Genomic DNA, 7,332 nt, shown 5'->3' on the forward strand with positions numbered 1-7,332 from the left:
CCTTAGTCCCCACACCTGAGGAGTAGACACTCCAGTGAGCAAACTGAGGAGGAAACGGACAGGTGAGTACAATGTTTTAGGGTCTAAACCTTTACAGATTTTCATGCCAAATCAATCCTCCAATAGAGGCGTTTTTCCTCTGCTGGCCAACAATTTTCAAATAATGCACCCTCTCAAAGAGAAGTGGGGCATGAAGCAGAGAGCTGCATTCGGTCTAACCCAAGAGCATTTATTGAGCACCTGCTGTGTACCTAGAATAGGTTTCCATGCATCCCTAATGCTCCAGAGCAGAACCATGGTGGTCCACCACAACAGAAGACTTTTTCCAACACGTGCACACACACACACACATACACACGTGCACATGCACACACACAGGATATTAATGGGTAGAATTTTCTCAGTTTCAAGTTCTTCCTCTCCTAAATTTCTCTTAAACTGTTGGCTTTTTTGTGCTAGTATGTCACCTAACATAGCTTCAAACTATATTTAGCATATTTAGTCATTTTAGGCTTAAAATGCCAAAAACATTTCATGACTTTCCACCAAGTGCCTCACAACTCTTTCTTTTTTTAATTTGACAACCTCAGGAGTTTCCTCATATTGTTGTTTTGGGGGATAAGTAGCAGTTTACATATCCATTCACCAATTCAGGTTCATTCACTAACTCCAGAAACGCCACTGAGCCCTCCTCTGTGCCAGACGCACACCGGGCGCTGGGCACACAGAGCAGATGAGGCAACCAGAGAGGGATCGTTTCTCAACACATATCTCCCAGCCCACAGTGTGTGGGGCCCGCGCCCTGAGGGGAGGGCGGCTGGACCAGGTAGGGCTGGTCCTGCATCCGCCTGGGCCCTGCGCACGGCCCACGCAGCCTTGGGAGCTGGTCAGTGGGGTGGCAGGCCATCGGGCTGAGCCCCAGGATGAGCTTCGCTGCCCTGTGCTGCCCAAATCGCAAGATCAAGCCTCGTCTGAGAGTATGGTCAGGTCCAAAGTCGGTAAGACCAGGACCTGTTGGATGGGAAGGCGGGAGATGCCAACCCAGGAGATCGCAGACGCTGCATCCGGGTATTTCCAAATCCCCTGCAATTCATCATGTGCTCGACCCTCCTCCCGCCCGCCTCAGCTGGAGCTATTTGAGAACCCTGTCTGCAACCCCGACAAACCTCGGCACCTGCCCCAGGTAGGCGCTCAACAAACGTTTCTCGGATGGAACTAGTTACAGCCCGAGTCACAGCAGAACAGCGGGGTGGGGTCTGATTCGCCATGAGCTCTTGGGGCTCTGCCTTTCCCTGCTCAGTGCCCCTGCCCACCCAGCACAGCACCCGACCCCTCTGTGTGTGGACTGGCCCCTTTCCCTGGGGCCCAGCCCCCAAGTTGGAGTTGATGAGAACCGATGGTTTCGAGCACCGACTGTGCGCAGGCATTCACTGGGCGCTGACTGTCTGCTGCGAGACCCGGTGAGATCTCGCATACCCCGCGCAAGCTGCTGTGGGGCAGGCGCCCAGGGTAGTCATCGTTTCCACCCCCGCAATTCTGTTAGCTCCGGGCTGCACTCTTTCCACTGCACCAGGCCCCATCACTCACGAGACGTGACAATGACAATGATGACGATGATGATGATGACACGAGGCCTGGGAGGGTGCACTTCCCACAGGCCAGGCAGGCGCTGTGCCAAGACCTGGAGGCTTATTATTATGTAGTTTAGTCCTCGCTGACCAGCCGTGGAGGGAGGGGCTATTTTATGCCCATTTGGCAGAGGAGCACACTGAGGCACAGAGAGGATGAAGAACTTGCCAGAAGGCATGCGGCCAGTGGGTGGCTGGGCCAGGACTTTCCCCAGATTCTGACCACTCTTCAAACCTCTCAGAGCACTTCCTCCCCATGTGCTGCGGGCTGTTGGAGCCAAACGGCTTTGCCCTGCCAGAACCCTATTGGAGCTGCCCCCACACAGGCACATGGTCTGCGGGAACCACCTCGGGAGAGAGCTGGGACACCTGGGGCCCGGGAAGGTGGCTGCCTGGCCAGGAGGTGGTGGATGGGGGTTCCCACCGCGGGCAGAGCCAGGTGAAGGCGGTTGGAGGTCAGAGGGGCCTTGTCAGGGAGTCGGATCCACTTTGCAGAGACCAGAACCTGCTGGAAGGGGGCAAGGGACAAAGTCAGTTTTCATCTGACCTCCCCACCAGCTAAGGGCCACCATTGTCTGAGGTTGAGAAATAAACACATATGCACACCTGTCAACAGGTGAAGGGAGCCTACACGCTGGCCTAGACGAGGGAGAGCGAGTTTGGAGACTGCTCCACACCCAGTTCCTGCTGCCTATGGGCTGTGTGACCCAGAGAACATTGTGGAACCTCTCTGAGCCTCAAACGCCTCCTGCAAAGGATGGAGACAGAAATACTTTTCAAGGCTTATGTGTAATTTTAAAACATTTTCAGTGTTTTAAAACGGTGCCTGGTGCTTAGTAGGAAGGGCAAGTTCTCTTTTCTCTAGGAAGAAGGTAGAGCCTTCAACAAGTTCTTTTTCTCCCAGCGCCTGCCCATCCCATCTTCAATGGACCAGGTCCCCCAGCTAACTCAGCTGAACTGAGTTCACAGGGAAGAGGCTGGAACAGGTAGCCCCCAGGAACCCTGCAATGCTGGGCTCTGAGCTGGCCCTCGGGCCTCTGTAAGGGAAGGGGAAGGGGCACGGGCCTCCATCCCACACCTCATGTGGAACCCTTTGCCTGCTTTGCCTCCTAGACTCCACAACAACTCTCCAAAGATATTGTTCTTCCCATTTCGCAGATGAGGAAACCGAGGCTCAGATGGTTGAAAAATCTCAGCCAAGTTCACAGCCGTGGATGCACCAGGATCCAGACCCAATGCAACAGAACCCCAGCACTAGCCACACACCCTGGGAACCACGTGCGGGCCAACGCCGAGCCTCACGGGGGCTTCATCATGCTGGAAATGAGAAGCGCTCCTCATCTGGGAACAGTCGAGAGCGGAACCGAGCTCTGCCAATCATCCGGCACAGCATATGCATTTCAAGGATGGAACAGTTGTATGCTCTTTTTTACCCAAACTTAATATTTTGCATGTTCCTCTCTCAAACACCACAAGCTTTCCCGTCACCATGTTGCATAAGCCCCAGAGATATTTTCTCTCTTATGTTTTACCCCACACAGCGGCTGTCTTCTGAGAAAAGAAATAGACCAAGGGACAAAATCTTGTAAATATTCCAGCCATTCACTTATCCAGCATAATTACCCTGCAAAGAGCAACATTTGGTCCTCAATTCACTAGCAGATAACTGCATTATGCAATTAGCCAACACGCAATTAGCAGGGTTTGCAACATGCAGGAGCTGATGGGGGCGCCACAGGCTTCCAGGAGCCCCTGTGCGCCGGGACAGACACGGCAAAGTGCCACCTGCCCCAGTGAAGGTGCCTGGAGCAGAGTCATTTGGAAAAGTGGAGGTGAGCTCCTAGAATTTTGGAATCCACCTCCTCCCTCCATCCCATCTGCCTCCACACAGGCCCAGTGACTTAGTTAGCTCAGGCTGCTATAACAAAATACAGCCTGGGTGGGCTAACGCACAGACATTTATTTCTCATCATTCTGGAGGCTGGGAAGTCCAAGATCAAGGTGCCAGCTGATTTGGTTCCTGCTGAGGACTGTCTTCCTGTGGACTGCCCCCTTCTCACTGTCTCCTCGTGTGCCAAGAGAGAGAGCTCTGGTGTCTCTTCCTCTTCTTATAAGGGCACCAGCGCTGATGAATTAGGGCCCCACCCTTATGATCTTATTTAACCTTTATGTTCTCCTCACAGACTCTGTCTCCAAATGCAGTCACATATGGGGTTAGGGCTTCAATATATGAACTTGGGGAGGGTGGGTCACAAACATTCAGTCCATAACACCCAGAGTCAACATTTCTCCCCTAGACGACTGCAGCAGCCTCTCACCTGGCCTCCCTGCCTCTCGTCCTCCACCCAGCAGCCAGTGAGAGCTTCCTAAAACCCAAATCCAACCATGTCGCTTCTCTGATTCAGTGTCGCCCCATCACCTTTAGGGGACACAGAAGCTCCTTCATGACCTGCAACCCCCATGTGTCCCTCTAGCCTCCTGTTTTGACACACCCCAGTACCCATCCCCTACTCACTCACCCCTCTGCACGCGCACACACACACACCCCATACACACACACCACGCTCTACATACGCACGCACCACATACACACAGACACCACATATACACACACACAACACGTACACAAACACACAACATACCACATACACACATACCACATACACACACACACACACAGCAAGCACCACACTGTTTCTTCTGCCTGGGCAGCCTATCTCTGCCCCTTCACTCTGCCATCTGTTGGATGAACAGCCACTGACCCTTCAAGTCTAAGGTCAAGAATGACCTCTCCGTGGAGGCTGCTCATTCCCCTCCCTTCACCTGCGGTCTGGAATCACACAGAAGCTGCCTCCTTCGCACAGAAGATGACTTTGTGTCCCAAAGAATAACCATGAATAGACTTGTCATTTCTTCAAATTTCTTAGAGAAGGCTCTTTTAAAAATAATATTCCAAGGAGGGAGGTTACTAATTTTTAAACCCACTGCCAAATTATGTCAATGTCCACTGCCAAAGAGAGTGCCTGAAGAAGTGGTCCCAATCCGTTATGTCATTATCAGTGCTCAGAACTATGATTATTTATAATTTTGCTCATCTAATGGGTAAAATAGCAGGCATCATTTTATTTTGTATGTTCTATCTAGTGAGGTTAATCATTTTTCTAGGTACTTGCCAATTGCATTCCATCTTGTTAGAATTATCAATTTCAGTTGTTTACTTTGGAGTCTGCTGGTTTTCTCGTTAATCTGTGTGAGCTCATTGCACAAACCAGGGGCACAGAAACATCACTTCAGCATTATTTATAATGGCAAAAATGAAGACTCTCAAAGAAGGAGTACTTTAAACATGGATAGTGCAACACTTCAATAGAATATTAGGTAGTTGTCAAAAATGATAACCAGAGAGGCTTTGTACCATGGCCAAATGCTCATCATATGATGGGAGGTCAAAAGGGCAGCATACAAAATTACTACTCTGCAAAAATGCATCATGTGTGGGGTCTTAGAGAGACAAGGATGAACAAGACTGTCCAGTGCAGGGAGGGGAATGTGCAAATAGACTGCTTTAATGCGATGTGAGAAGGTTTCAGTGGAGGGGAACATAGTTGGGAATGTAAGTTCAAAGTAGAGGCCTAAGGAAGGCTTCCTGGAGGAGACGATGTCTGAGTCGAGTCTGAAGGACTAAATCATCAGTCCCAAGGATGTGGCTGGTGTCCTCCAGACTGAGAGCCCCACCCCCTGACATTCAAGTGTCACCAGCTCAGTCCCCCCTGGGGGCTGAGTCTCCCTCTTGCAACCTGCAAATGCAGAACTGAAGCAGCTTCATGTGCATGAGCCGTATATTCCTCCAACAGCCCTCTGAGGTGGACATTCTTACGGCTCATTCTGCAGCAGGGGGAAGTGAAGTTCGAAGAGGTTAGATCTCTGTCTTGAGTCATACCAACTTCAAGCTCACGATTGCAAAGCACCAGAGCACATGCTCATACTCCCATGCCTGTGTTTCTCAAACCTCTTGCACCAGAACCACGTGGAATGACTGTTAAAGATCCCAGGCCCCATCCCAGACGACTGAATCAGAATATTTTGGGGGAATGATCAGGGAATCTGCATTTTTTTAAACACTCCTCCTAGAGGATTTGTATAGACACTGAAGTTTGGGAACCACTGAATGACATGCCACTTAACGAGTTATTCTAGGAAATATTTGCATCTGCCTGGTTTTAAGCACCCATTTCCCAGGGCCCAATCCTCCACGTGTGTGGTCATCATCACTAGCGCTTTGCCTGCTGTTTAGGGCAGTGTGCATTCAAGACATTTCTGACAGCCAGCCCACTCCCACAGTTCACGCCTCTCCCAAGAACTTTTTCCTCCAGTACCACTGAGCTTGTTCTGTTCAGAGCTAGTGTGCAACCTGGCTTCTTTCTCATTGTTTTTTTTGATGCCAGCAGCAATGAGGCATCTTCTCTACCAAATTAATTGTGTCCATCATCACTAAAAGACGTCCTCTTAGCCCCGTCAAGCCCAGCTCATCATGGAGGGGCTGGCATCTCACACACCCACATCAGCAACAGAAACTGAACGCTGGAAGGGGACAGAGGAGGAGAGGCTGATGCTACAGGATACCAGAGGCTCCAGGACTTGATCTCATCAGCCAGGGTTGAAGGAACAACCCGGAGATGGGTAAACCCGGGTTCAAGTCCTGTCTGCCTTTTGCAAGCCATGTGACCTTGACCACATCCTTCACTTCTGTGGCTCTCAGTTTCCTCATCTGCTCAGTGGGCATTACACTGCCTCATGGGGCTTCTGTGAGGGTTATTCGAGCTGATGTACAAGGCAGAGAATTAGACACACACACTGCTTCTGAACATGCCAGTCAGATGCAAGGATCTGGATTTATGCTGCACTCCAGAGGAGATTTTCTTCGTTCTTAGAAGAAGAGGAAAAACCGCAAAGAAGGTGAAAAAAAAAGGGATATTTACAAATAATGTACATTCTTTCAAGGTGTGTTAAAAAGCAGTAAAATATTAAGAGAAAGGAAAGGAAAACAGTGGAGGATAGGGCATTTCTTACGTCCACATTAGCTTCCCATCTCACTGTGATCTAAGACTGACTTATCTATGGTGACCACTCACGGACATCTGGCCCATTCCTCTCCCTCCACTCACCTCTATTGGTCCCACCCCAGCTCTGGCCTCTTAGTTAGTCCCCTAGAACTTAAATACACCCCCACAATGAGGTCATCACTGTGCTGTTCCCTCTGCCTGATGCTCTTCCCACATAGAGCCGTGGGCTCACTCCTTCCTCCCTCTAGGCTCTGCTCAAATCCCACCTCATCAGCCTGGCCCTCCTGGACAACCTACTGAGGACCGACTGTCCACGATCTCCACCCGCCCACGTGCGTGAATCTTCCACACGTGCGGGTCCTCCACGTGCTTGGGTCACCGTCTGATGGGCACCACACTGACTCGTTTACCTGGCTGTGTCTGTTTCCGGTCCCTGAGCACCTGGACTTGGTCTGTTCACATCCCCAGCAACCTCAATACTGCCTGGGCATTCACTAAATACTCCACCAGTCCTGTTTAATTGATTAATCAGCTATGCAGGATTTATCTCATTGAATCTACGCATCCAGCCTGAGAGGTAGGTGTCATTGGTCCCATTTTGTGGATAATGAAAATGAGGCTTGGAGAAATTGAGCAACTGG

Source organism: Diceros bicornis, chromosome 24, assembly GCF_020826845.1.
Source record: "Diceros bicornis minor isolate mBicDic1 chromosome 24, mDicBic1.mat.cur, whole genome shotgun sequence".
Lineage (NCBI taxonomy): Eukaryota > Metazoa > Chordata > Mammalia > Perissodactyla > Rhinocerotidae > Diceros > Diceros bicornis.